The sequence below is a fragment of the Gossypium arboreum genome, chromosome 2, assembly GCF_025698485.1.
Source record: "Gossypium arboreum isolate Shixiya-1 chromosome 2, ASM2569848v2, whole genome shotgun sequence".
Taxonomy (NCBI): Eukaryota; Viridiplantae; Streptophyta; class Magnoliopsida; order Malvales; family Malvaceae; genus Gossypium; species Gossypium arboreum.
In genome coordinates this window covers 93,449,659-93,464,764 of record NC_069071.1, presented here as the reverse complement: position 1 = coordinate 93,464,764, position 15,106 = coordinate 93,449,659, and positions in this window count along the sequence as shown.

The window sequence follows — 15,106 nt, the reverse complement described above, 5'->3', positions numbered from 1 at the left end:
TATTTTTAATGCCTTAATATTGTATGAATTGTATAATTGATTAGATGAACACATTTGACAAGTTCTGACAAGAGAGAGAAAATCTCCTTTGAACCTTAGGAATAGAATAGGATACGAGTGACATGCCACTAGGACCCCATGTGATATATATGATTATGTGATTCGGGTTCTGGTCATGTACATCCTACTGGTGGCTAGGTAGTCTGGCATGTGTTGCAGATACCTGATAGCTTGTGTAAGCAGCCCGTGTAGCTACATCTTGACTGTCAGCTTGTGTAAACAGACCCATGATTAGCTTGAGAGCAAGCTTTTATGTGATATGAAATATGAGGTAGCTTTGGCTACATATATGGCACTTGTGTGCAAATTTCATGTATTCGTTTAGTATTCAAAGTGTTCAACGAGTATGTCAAAAATGAGAAAGAGTGTGTTAAGTCACGAGTTGGTATAGGTATGTACGAAAAACTTATAAGAATGAGCTTATTAAGTGATGAGCTTTTGGTAAGATTAAGAATGATAAAGTTATGCTTACGAAAATATGATGATAAATATGTGATTTATGTTAAGTTAAATTGTATGATATTCATGCTAAATGTTGTTTACTATTGTTTATTATTGCATGTGAACTTACTAAGCTTTATTCTTACCCCCCTTCCTTTCCATTTTCTTATAATATCGCCAAGCTAGATCGGGGATCGAAGGACGTCAGAGCTCGATTCACACTATCAAATTATTCCTTTGGGTATTCATGATTTCACATTTTGAGTATGGCATGTATAGGGGACTTCGTCTTTTTGTTTACGTGTCATATTAATTTGGCCAAGTGTGTTGGCTTATAATGATTTGATGATTCATTTTGTATATGGCCATGAGATATGGCTTATATTGATTATTGGGTTGTAAGCCTATTTATACATGCATGCATGTGCCTATGCCATTGAAATGTGGTTTGTGATTGTGTATATGATCGGTTATGTTATTGGTTATGAATGCTTTTGGATTTAGTTAAGATGTGTTGGTACGATGATAACTAAGGTCCCAATATGTAAAATGGAAGTAAACTTATAATTCTTAATGCATGAGAATTTGTAGGCTTGGGCTTGACAAAGTGTGGTGTCTTGTATATCTACTAGTTGATATGATATTGTCATGATCATGACTTGTTTGATTGTATCTAAGTACTCAATTGTGCCATGTTAAGTACTTTTGAAGTTAGGTATGTGTTTGAGTATATAAGGGTGGCAAATGGTTTGGAAAATAGCCTCAAAATTGTCTACACGGGTAGACACATGGGCATGTGTCTAAGCCGTGTGTGACACACGGTCTGCCCCCATGGGCGTGTGATCTGGCCGCTTATCCCCTGCAGCTTAATTTTAGTAACAGAATGCTTAGTATTGAGTACACAGGTACGAGACACGGCTATGTGTCTAGGCCGTGTGAGGGACACGGCCTTGGGACATGGGCGTGTGCCCTGGCCGTGTGAAGTCTGCACCTATTTTGTGAAAAATTATGGAATTCAATCATCTACACGGCCTAAGCACACAGGCATGTGCCTTGGCCATGTGACCTCATTTAGTACATGATGTCATAAATAGAGAGTTACACGAGCGTGTCTTAAGCTACACAGGAGTGTGTGACTACATGGCCAACCTACACGGGCTTGTGACCCTCCAAAGCATGAAAATTTTCTAAGTGTGGTAAAAATTTTGAAAGTTCTTGGTTTAGTCCCAAACCACTCCTTATGTATGTTTTAGGCCTCGTAGGCTCGTAATAGGGATGATATGAATGTATATGAAAAATTTTAGTTTGGACGAAAATTTATGTCTTGGTTCTAAATGGTTGCTTGTGTATAAGTCCGGTAATGCCTCGTACCCTGTCTCGGCATCGGAAACTGGTAAGAGGTGTTACACTGCCAAAAGCAAATAAATGAAAAAAATAGAATGTAAAAATTAAACTAGAAATAGATTAAAAATAAAATAAAATAAAAAAATGGCTAAATTAATAAAAATAAAGTGTCTCTAATATTTTAGTCCCCAGCAACGGCGCCAAAATCTTAATGGTCACTAAACTAACTCTGAATACCACAAAGGCAAGTGCACTTATCGAACAATAGTATAGCTATGGTGAGTAGAGAATATCATATCCACGAGGACTAAAAGTACTAGTAATTATCATTTTTCTATTATTTAGCCGACAAATTGGAATTATTGTTTTTAATCTAAAATTTCTAAACAAATTTAACTAAGAATGCAACAGAGAATGAATCGAGGAAATAATAGAAAGATACCAATAAGATAGAAAATACCCAGTAAAGAATCCACTTAGACTTCACCTATTATTATGAATCTGAATTAAACGATTTACTCACTTGTGTCTTGATCCGTAGAAATCCCTAAATTTTGTTAATATCTCTTTCGAGAGTAAGAACAACTGATTCTAGGTTGATTAATTGAAATCTCTTTCTAATTAAAACCCCTATCGTCGCATTAACTCGATCTACGGATTCCCTTATTAGATTTGACTCTAATCCGATAGATTTATGTCGTCCTATTTCTAAGATTGCATGCAACTCCACTCAATTATGCTAGATCTACTCTTAATCAGGGACTTTTGCTCTACTAAAATAAGTACATTAAACATGAATTAATATCTCAAAAATATTAAAACAAGAAATAAGTATACATAATTGAGAGCAAGAATCAAGTATTTATCGCGTAAAATAGATATTAAATAATAAAATTCATCAAAGGTTTCATCTCCCCTAGGTATCTAGGGGATTAGTTCATAATCCTGAATGAAAACATCTCAAAGTCAAAAAAACCACAAGACAAAGAAACTCAATAAAACTTTGAAAGAAATTAAAAGGAGATCTTCAATCTTGATGGAGATCTACTTTTGAGTTGGCTCTGATGGTGTTCTTCAAGTTTTTTCTTCGATCTTCTCTGATGGCTCCCTTCTCTATTCTTCTAATTGGTATTTATAGTCTTTAGAATGCTCAGAAAGCCTAAAATTTGGGTTTTTCTGTGTATTTGGGAAGTAGGGTGCGAAATCGACATTGGCTGGCACATGGACGTGTGGCCAGCCCGTGTGGAAATGCCTAGGCCGTGTAGCTCCTTAAAACAACTCTATTTGTCTGATTTTGGCTCATTTTTTCTCCTTTCGCTCCCAAATGCTTTCCTAAGTATAGAAACATGAATTTTAAGGATTAGGAGCATCGAATTCACTAACTTGCACAATTAATCATCCAAGAACGCATTAAGAACTGGATTAAAATATGTTACTTTTATAGCTTATCACATAGTCTGAGAGGGTTATCCAAATCCTTGAGAACATGTTACGAGGTTGCATGATCGATTTTCAGGGCAATTGGGAGGAACATCTACCACTTCCGGAGTTTGCATATAATAACAGTTTCTAGATGAGCATTCAGATGGCTTTGAATGAGGCACTTTATAGGTGCAAGTGTAGGACACCTTTGTGTTGGAAGGATTTGGGGGAAAAGTACAAGAAACTGAGAAAAATGTGAAAATTATATGGGATCTATTGAGAGTTGCATCAGATCGACAAAATTCTTATTTCGACTAAAAGAGGATGGATATTGAGTTTGGTGTTGGTGATTGAGTCTTTCTTAAGGTTTCACCTTGGAAGAAAGTGCTGAGATTTGACTATAAGTGAAAATTAAGTCTGAGGTTCTTTGGGCCCTATCACATTGTCAAAAGAGTCAGACTAATGGCATATCAGTTAGAGTTACCTCTAGAGTTGGATCACATTCATGATGTTTTCCATGTATCTATGTTGCGATGATATTGATTCGACCCTTCTTATTTGATCCCAATTGAGGAAATTGAAGTTCGTCATGACTTGACTTTTGATGAAAAACTAGTACAAATTATCGATCGAGATGTCAAAGTGTTGAGAAGGAAGCAAGTTCCACTTGTAAAAGTTTTATAGAGGAATCACGGCTCCAGCAAGGCTACCTGGAAGTTGGAAGATGCGATGCGATAGTAATATCCTCACCTATTCCCATCAGGTAAATTTTGAGGACAAAATTTTCTTTTAATGATGGTAGAGTTGTCATATCCGATCTATTTTTTAAAAAAATTATAGTGTAAAAACAAAAACAAGGAAAGGTATATTCTAGTGGTAGCAAGCCCCTAAGCTATCTAGGAGGTATTTAGTTCGAACCCCCTTGCTCCCTTGTTTTATTAATTTTTTTTTTGCACACTTTTCCCATGTGCATTAAAGAATTATCGTCTAACCCCCATTCTTCCCTTAATTAGTTTGATTCCTTTCCCCATTCATGGGTCAAACTTTTCATAAGTTGGGGAGGATGATCCTCCTTTGCGCTCCTATTTTCCCTCTCCTTCCTTTCACCTCATCAAAAATCAAGTGTTGATTACCGCAAAACACGCAATTGTCATCCACCCTCACATTCCCTGTATTTTTTTTTCTTTTTCCCCTCCCCACCACTCATTTTCTTTTCTCTTTTCTCTTAATATTGTGACCAAACCTGCCCACTTTTTTTTTATATTTTTTTCTCACTTCATTGGACCACCGCTGTCGCTGCCATCATTGATGCCATTTTTCTGTAGGGTTTCGGTTTCCCTTTTTTCTTTCTCTTTTGATCGCTCCAATCTCTTCTAAGGATTCAATCATCCTATTTTATTTCTTTTGTGACCAAGACACATCGATCATATAATCCTTATAGATCGTTAACCTCTTTGCTCATTCGTCGAGATTCACCATCAATTTTAATGTGTTATAGAGTAGCGTAAGTACATGAGAAGTACTGAGAATATTTTTTTCTCTTTATAGTTTCCCTTCATAGCCAAATGGTATTAAGATACTTTCAGTCTTCATGTTTGACACATTGTACCTATGTTCATTGAAAGACCAAATGACACCAATCTAGAAAATCATTAGTGTGATAACGAGGGCATCAGATCCAAGTTTTGATCAAAGGGTAAATAGTTGGTGAGATTTATTTCAATAATCAATCTTTAAGTATAAACCATATCTGATGCATACATACTAAAATACATATTTGGTGCATTAGATTCATCTACCGAGTTTAGATCTAAGCGAAATCTATTCTAATAGGATTGTGGAAATCAAATCTACAATATAATGTGTGGGATCTAAATCTTTAATTTGAGTATAATATGTCAATTTCATTTTTAATAATATGTTATTAAAGAACTATTTGAGAGTACACAAAGTACTCTGAGAGGAGTTGAAAACTCATTGAAAGGAAATCCAAGTAAGTGATCTTAATCCTTTAGTTTCATGAAAAGTATGATTTGTGATGTGTTGATGTATGTGATGATGATATGTGTGCAAATCTCATCTCTATGTTATGTGATACATGGATTAATTGATATACTGATGATTTAAATATGTGTTATATATATGTGTGTGAGGAGATCCATGACTTAATATGAAAAATATATTACAACATGCTAAAGTGTGTAAAAAAGTGAATAATATGTGATATAAGAAAATGTGAGCATGTTTACATGCATATGTATAAAACAGAGTTGTATCTGTTATGTGAGATTATGAGCATGATCACAATAAAAATGTGAAAAGTGAATTATATGTGTTAAATTTGACAAATGGCCATATCACATGCATGGGATGGGTCTTATGAAGGGTGGAATTTATGTGGCAGTTTATCTGTGAGTATGTGGCCGTTATCGACAATTATGTGGTGGTTTGTCCACAACGTGTTGTGTGGCCGTTTATCGGCATATATGTGGTCGCTTGTCCAAAAATGGTGTATTATTAGATGGACGGGTTTTGGGAAACTCAAAATTGGTGTGTGGCTAGATGGGTAGGAAATCTTCAAAATGTGCATTGTTGCATAAACATGTCACAATATATTCATGTATACGTATTTGTGATGATCTGAGATTTCTAAAAATGTGACATATATATTAAAATGGATCCGTTTAATTGATGTGTTGATATGCATGATATAATATTTTGTTGATTTCACACTGGGCTTGTAAGCACACCCATCTTAAGTGTTGCTTCAGGTAATCTTCGTAATTAGGACTCAAATGTTGATTCTCAGTGATACTCTCGGATATAATCTTCTTAATAAATTATGGACTTTATGCCATTAATAGATTTTTATGGACTTTGATTCGGGTTGGTTTAATAACTTTATGGAACTTTATTTTAAATTATTGACTGTGGCATGGGGATTTTCCTTTTTGACCATGTTTGAATTATTGCATAGATTGTTATGTTGGATATTCAATTTTTCAATGATCATTAAATGTTTTTAAGAATTAATATCCACTGCAAATGAAATTTTTTTAAACTAAGTAATATTACAACTATTTAAAATGAACGGATAAAGTAATTTTATTTAAAAGACATGATATTTTCAAATTGACAAGTTTCAAGGACCAAAGGATTTTTCTTATGAAAACGTTTTGGCCACCATCACGGCCCATGTAATTGCTAAGATTAGGCCATAATGTCTAGGCCCGATTTGAGGGGTTACACAATTCGCATTTCATGTACCCTTTTCACCACATCCTTCGAACCTATCACAGAAGCGAGATAGGTTTCTGGAAAAACAAAAATATATAGAATTTTTCAGCACATTTTTAACCCAAATTCATGCAGTTTCGTAGTAATTCTTGTCAAAAATATAATATAATTATAAAATAATTAAATTGTACTCAAATTATTAACATATTTAATTTTAATTAATTTTATAATAAATTTTCATAACTTTTGATTTTTTTTCGACAGATTTGCACAAAGGGTGAAAATTGCCTCGACACACACTACTAGAAGCACAAAATCGGGAAGCGATTTTTTAAGCATCGAGTTGAATTAATTTTTCAGCGTAAAACGGTCCAAATTATGAATATTAGTACATAATATAATTGATTTTAATTTTTATCCAATTTATTTTGGGTTAAATAATTATAATTAATTATATTATGGAAATGAGGCCCAGTTGTGCTAATACAAAAGACTGATCCAACCGAGCAATCGAGCTGCCCAAAATCGTCCAACATGCTGACCCAATCAACTCAAAATAGCTAATTTATTTACTTGCAAATAAGCCCTTGAAGTCTCCTTGAAATCGCATTCAAACCCTTCCGTTTTCTGCGCTTTTAAAGATTTGCCCCAAGCTAAATTTAGCAAAGATTGAAACAATCAAAATGTGCTACATATATGGCTGGCCAAGGGAGGTATATTGCTGCTAGCAGCCAATCCCACCTATAAACATCCCCTTCACCTATTCATTTCAATCCACACATCTCTCCTTTTTTCCACTCACTTCTCTTCTTTATTTTTCCCCTTTTATTGTCCATTTCCTTTGCCAATTTCCTTCTTGGAAAAGAGCCCTTCAACCACATTGGGTAGTAACATTCAGGTGCTTAGCCTTGGTTCAACAAAATGAGCAAAGCAAACTAGTTAGGCTTCAGAGAAACACCAGATTTGATTCTAGTTTCCTATCTTTTAACTTTTATTGTTGTTGTTATGAACTTGTCTATGAATATTTGTTATGTTGTTATTCTAAATTTAATTAACATGGCATAAATTTAATTCGTGTTAGGTTGATTGCGTTTTGTCTACTTAAGTTATTAAAATCAAGTTTGTGTTGTTATAGGTCTTAGTAAATTGTTTGATTAAGTAAAACCATGATTATGTTATACTTACATTATAATTGTAAAGTAACTAAAGAATTAATTATTAATCGTATTGAAATTATTATTAATTTACACAATACTTAACTAGTGTATGTTTAATCTTCTAAGGTAGTTGAGGTTAAATTAGTGACAGATTAAACAGTATATTAGCCTTGCATAACTTGCAATACTATTATGATTAAACTATTTCAATGTAGGAATATATTGTTACCTCACTTGATCTTTTACATGCTTATTAAAATTGATTAATTATTTAAATTGGCATAGTAATATGTTCAAGAGATTAGTTAATTTTGTAAGTCTGTATATGTTACAGTTAACAAATTACCAAGTTGCCGTGAATTTATTCGTAACAACATGAACATTGTTTTAGTAATATTAAGTTAAAACATGTAATTAATCTAACATAATTATGTCATATTGATTAAACTTGTTTTTTAGAAATCGTGCTTTGGAATTTTTACCTTTTAATTTTATTAGTTAAATTACTTAGTTAAAACCTAGTTTCATTAAACCATTTTTCAAAACAAATGATTTTCATTCACCAAAGTGTTTTAAATTGCATTTCATAAAGCTTTTCTTACACAGTCCCTATGAGAATCCAAGAAATCTGGGGAAAGAGTATTGTAAAGCATTGAAATTGAAGAGCGGAAAGACATTAGAGCCCAACACTGCCGAAGTTGAAAAGGAGCCAACTGATGCTCAAGATTCAGTGGAAGTTCAACCAAGTGTTGAAATTCCAGCTTCACCAGAGCCAGAATCTGTAAAACCCGATAAGGTCATTTTTGAACCAATCAATTCTGATCAACTAACAATTTTGTTAGATACAGAATTGCCACAAAAGATGAATCGACCAATTCTAGTAAATAATCCTCCACCACCCTACCCTCAAAGGATTCAGCAGCAGAAATAGGAAGTTCGGTTCAAGAAATTCTTAGATGTACTCAAGCAACTTCATATCAATATCCTATTGATAGAAGAAATTGAGAAGATGCCAAACTACATCAAATTCATGAAGGATATCTTGTCTAAGAAACAAAGACTTGGAGAATTTGAGACGGTAGCCCTGACAAAGGAATGTAGTGATATCTTCAAAATAAACTACCTCAAAAAATGAAGGATCCTAGATATTTTATCCATACCTTGCAACATTGGAGCAACTTTTTGTGGTAAGGCACTATGTGATTTGGGTCCAAGCATTAACTTGATATTTATATCTATATTTAGTAAGCTGGGGATAGGTAAAGTTAGATCAGCTACGGTTACGCTTCAATTACTAGATCGATCCTTAGCACATCCAGAGGAAAAATCGATGATGTATTGGTACATATAAACAAATTTATTTTTCGTGCTGACTTTGTTATTCTAGACTTTGAAATAAATAAAGAGATACCAATCATCCTAGGAAACCCTTTCCTAGCAACTAGAAGGACCCTTATTGATGTATTGAAAAGCGAGCTTACTATGCGTGTTCAGGACGATCAGGTAACATTTAATGTTTTTAACTCTATGCCATTTCCTGATGTAGCTGATGATTGTTCTGCAATATTCGAGTTAGAGGAATTAGTCATGGAAAAGGAACTCAACTTGTTGAGGACCCATTAGAGAAAATTTTTACATCAAACCCTCCAAGTGATAAAGAGAGGGAGGAATACTTAGCTTTGTTAAAAGCTAATCAAAGGGGATTTAATTTGCAATCCTACTTTGAGAATTTAGAGTTAGAAAGTAGAGATTATGTCCAGCGAAAAGCATCAATTAAGGAGCCACCTAAATTAGTACTAAAGATACTTCCCTCACATTTAAAATATGTTTATTTAGGTAATGCTTCTACTTTGCTTGTGATTGTTTCAGCGAAGTTGACTAAAGAGCAAGAAGAGAAACTCATCCTAGTATTGAAACAATTTAGGAAGGCTATTGGATGGACCATAATCGATATTCGTAGCATTAGTCCTTCCATATTCATGCACAAAATCATCTTAGAAGATGGCGACAAAGGGACGATTGATGGACAACGAAGACTAAACCCTATCATAAGGGATGTGGCAAAGAAAGAGATCATAAAATGGTTAGATGCCAGTATAATTAATCCCATCTCAGATAGTTCATGGGTAAGTCCAGTCTAGTGCGTGCCAAAGAAAGAAGGTATTACGGTTGTTGAGAATGAGAATAATTAGCTAATACCAACTAGAACTGTTACGAGATGGAGAATTTGCATTGGTTATCAAAACTTGAACAAGGCGACTAGGAAAGACCGCTTTCCTTTACTATTTTTGGATCAAATGTTAGATAGACTCGTGGAGTGAGGCTATTACTTTTTTCTCGATGGGTACTCAGGTTATAATCAGATTACAGTAGAACTAGAGGATCAACATAAGACAAAATTCATATCCCTGTACGGTGCATTTGCATTTAGAACATGGTTGATAAGTATTTGAAAGTCTTTATGGATGATTTTTTAGTGTTTGGAGACACATATGATGATTGCCTAGCCAATTTAGCCAAGGTACTAAGGCGGTGCGAAGAAACAAACTTCATACTCAATTGGGAAAAGTGTCATTTCATGGTATGAGAAGGTATTGTTCTGGGGCACCGAATAACGAGACATGTATCGAGGTAAATAAAGCAAAGGTAGATGTTACCGAGAAACTCCCACCTCCAACATCTGTAAAGGGTGTTAGGAGCTTTTTGGGACATGCAGGATTCTATCAGAAATTTATCAAGGACTTCTCCAAAGTCGATAAACCTTTATGCAAATTATTGGAGAAGGACATGATGTTCAAATTTGATGAGGAGTGTTTACGAGCTTTCAATGATTTGAAAAGTCAGCTAGTCTTGGCACCAATCATTGTTGCACCGGATTGGGCTTTACCATTTGAGTTGATGTTTGGCGCTAGTGACTTCGCGATAAGAGTTGTGATGGACCAGCAAAGGAACAAAGTTTTTCATCCCATCTACTATGCAAGTGGACTCTGGCGGGATCCCAATTGAATTATATGGTAACAAAAAAAGAGTTACTTGCTATTGTGTTCGCTTTTGACAAGTTTAGATCTTATCTTGTAGGTACCAAAATGACTATTTATACGAATCATTTGGCAATTAAAAATTTACTTGCCAAGAAAGATACAAAGTCGAGATTGATCCAATACGTACTTCTACTCCAAGAATTCGATTTAGAAATTCCAGATCGAAAAGGGGTAGAAAATCAAGTAGTAGATCACTTATCCAGATTAGAGCCACAAGAAGGAAAATTTCCACTTATACCTATTCAATAGGCATTTCCAGATGAGCACATACTTAAGGTAAATCATGACCATAATACCCCTTGGTTTGCTAATATTTCTAACTATTTAGCTTGTGGTTTGATGTCGATTGATAAGTCATATCAACAAAAGAGAAAGTTTCTTCACGATGTGAAGTACTATTTCTGGGAAGAATCATACTTGTTTAGAAAATGTGCAAATCAAATGATCAGGAGATGTATGGTAGAATATGAAGTACATGAGATTTTATATCATTCTTACACAGCTTCAAGTGGGGGACACTTTAGAGGTACACGTACTGTCTCCAAAGTATTTCAAGCTGGATTCTTTTGGCTAACACTATTCAAAGATGTATATGCCTAGTAAAGAGTTGTGATAGATTCCAGAGGGTTGGAAAAATCACAAACAGATATGAGATGCCCTGAACAAACATCACTGAGGTAGAATTATCGATGTTTGGGGTATTAAATTTCTTGGCCCTTTCCTTCTATCTTTTGGTCACAAGTACATATTGGTAGCAGTAAACTACGTACCTAACTGGGTTGAGGCTGAGGCATATCCGACGAACGATGCCAAGGTTGTGATGAAGGTTTTGTAGAAACATGTGTTCACAAGGTTTGGAACTCCTAGGGCTATCATTAGTGATGAGTGGTCCCATTTTGTGAACAAATGGTTGAAATGGTTACTCGACAAACATGAACTAAAGCACAAGGTTCCCATAGCATACCATCCACAAAAAAATGAGCAAGCTGAATTGGAAAACAAAGAGAAAAAAGGCATACTCAAGAAGGTAGTGTGTCAAAACCGATGAGATTGGTCCAAAAGACTAGATGACGCTTTTTTGCCTACAGGACAGCATACAAGACACTTTTAGGGATGTCACCCTATAGGTTGGTTTTTGGGAAAGCTTGTCATTTGCCATTAGAGTTAAAGCATAAAGTTTATTGGGCTCTCCAACAGTTTAACTTAGATCTTAAGCTTGCTAAAAAAAAAAGATGCTTCAACTCAATGAGTTAGAATAGTCCTGAATGTTCTCATACAAGAATGCCAAACTATTCATGGAAAGACGTAAAAGATGGCATGACAAGCATAATCGAGTCCGAGAATTTGAAGCAGGTGAGCAAGAATTTTTATTCAATTCTAGATTAAGGTTCTTTCTAAGTAAATTAAAATCACGTTGGTCCAGTCCATTTACAATTCACCAAGTTTTTCCATATGGAGTTGTCAAACTTCAAGGTACGGGAGGTAATTTTCGAGTCAATGCTCAGTGCTTAAAACATTACTGGGGAGATAAAATTGAACGGGATAAAGTCTCATTCATTTTATCGAATACTTAATTTTTCTCATTTTCTTTTAAATAAATGATTTAGGGTATATTTTCAGGATTAGTATGTTAAAATAAATTTTGTCTAAGAGATTGGAACTTAAGCGAGACCGCTTGTGACCCCTCCAATCTTTCCTGGGAATTAATTTTCACCTAATCTTTCGATAAAGTATTTCGTAAATGGAAAAATAAATTTTTAATTTTCAAATAAAAGGGTCAATTTTGATCCAAATTTTAGTTACAAATCAATTTTCAAATTTTCTTTAAGCCTAGGTACTTAATCGAATTATTTGCAAAATTTGGTTGTTCTTTTTGTAAATATTGAAATTAGCTGTCTCTTTTTGTAAATACTTTTAAAGGCACTAAAATAAATTTTTAATTTAATTTTTAATAAATAAGATGATAATAACTAATTATATTTATTATAATGTATATTAATTATTATCAACTATGTATAGAATTAGAATTAGTTTAAATTTCATCATATTTTAATTAAGAGTTTTTATTTCAATATATAAAGTAATAGAAAATAATATTTTAATATACACCACATTAATTATTAATTGTTATTAACTTTATCTGGAATTAGGACTTAGAATATTTACACCATTATTTACCCCACCTCTTTCATCCATTATTTACGCCATTCATCTAATTTTCTTATACATCCGTTCCACCGTCGGCCTTAGCATCTAAACCCACCTAGTGCCACAGCTCCTAACCACTAGCAGCAACACCACCAAATAGCTCCCATTTGGCCAGCAGCTGCACACGCCTATTGCATGCACTCAGCGTACTTGTCCAGCAACTCTTTCACTTGCTTATTGATCTAGCTGAAGCACCTGCCACTCATATCCATGCCTCACTCGGCGCTACTACCTACTACTCGCGCACCTGCTTACGCATTAGCCGTACTGTTCCCACACGTACAACCCCTGCTCACACCTTTCTTGTGCACCAGCCCTACACGCTGCTGCTATTCTTTGCGTCCAGCCGTGCTCACCTTTGCATCAACCATGTGCTTTATTGTTTCGCACACCCTACACCTTTGTCACAAGCTGCCAAAACTTCAAGCCACAACTCTACTACCCTTTCCCATCAACTTTACACCAAGCCACTAACCAATTACCCTCTAACAAACCCTAAATCAACATCTTTAGCTTCACATTGTTTTATTTATTTTATTGAGTTCCTAATTTTTATACAAAGGTGGTAACAAAAATTTTCTCCTAAATTTTAAATTTATTTGATTATTTAGTTTTTTTCAATTTATTAAACTCTTAATATTTTATGCAAATTGAATTTTTGAGAAAAAAATTGTTTCAATCTTATGTTTAGGTAAATCATGCCTCGCAAAAGAACTCGTGCTTCTGTGCAAGTTGAAGAATCACAAAACAAATTTCACTGTGAAGAAGCCAAAGTGATAGCATTTTCAAAAATCAATTAATGCTCCCAGAAAAAGGCTTTACATTGAAAGAAAGTAACTATATGGATTTCATGGCGTGCATTCAACAAATTGCTGAAGCCCTAATTGAGAGTTGTTTTGTGAGAAAAGACCTAGTGCAGATGAACAGTTAGTTCATGAATTTTATACGAATTTGACCTCAAGCGAGTTAATAAAAGTTTCTATCCGAGGAATCTAGGTACCAATAAGCTCAAACTCTATTAATGAATTCTTTGAATTACCTTATTTTGAAGAAGATGAATATTCTTCTTTGATGAGAATTATTAAGGCTGAAAAGTTGCAAGAAATTCTCGAGGAACTTATAGTTCTGGGTTCTAAGCGGACTGTGTCAAAGCATGGAATTCAAACTTGTCGTAGAGAATATTTGGCACTGTTAGCAAAGGTATGGTTCTATTTCATTTAATTTAGACTTATGCCTATTTCACATGGAACCACAATTTCATTAATGGAACACCCCAAACCCGGCCTAGACGTTATGGCCGAATCTGCGATGTCACATTGAAGTGTATTTCGTAGAACATAGTTCTGTTGAAAAATTCGTTCTATAATAAAACCTCGTTGTGATCTTTACGAAAACTTTAGAATAACTTACTCCTTATTAAAACTCGTGTTGGTTTAGCAAAGTGTTAATCATATTAGATTGTTATTGCATTTTTTAAAAACTATGGTTGTTTCGAAAGCTTTGAAAATTGTGTTGCAATAGCGTGGTGTTTTGAAAAGCATTTATCACTTTGTAAAACCGCGGCCTACTTCTAACAGATATGATTCAAAGTAATTAAATCCCAAAATCAAAATAAAAACTTAAAAAAGGCCTTATTACAGAACAAAAACCCAAAATAAATTACTTATAAATTAAAAGTTTAAAAGGAAGCAAAAACGGTTGTGTGGCCACCATAGAGTCACTCACAACACCGATCCGCCTAAGGATTACCTGCGCAGAAATATTGAGTTTAAGTAAACTCAATGTGTAAACCCTTAACATTAGTCAGTCAAACAGTAGGCAGAAACAGTTTGGGCCTAAGCCTGTTTCAATGACAGTCTAGTATCAGTTAGGGCCTTAGCTCAATACAATATCAGTAACAGTGTGGGCCTTAGCCCAACTCAGTAACAGTAATAGTAACAAAAATTCAATAAGAAGTCCTACCCATCCATCATCTACACTCCACTCCGTCTATCCCTACACTCCATGTGGGGGTTAAATCGACCCACCTATCCTTACACTCTAGAATATAGCATCGGTTGAGGCACTAAATAGTATTTGTAGCAGAGCTGCCAGCATAGTACACTTTCTCCAAATATATCAAATCGACCCCTATGCAACATGTCATGTCATAATATCATATGTGTATGCAAAAATGTCATGCTCAAATACAGTCAC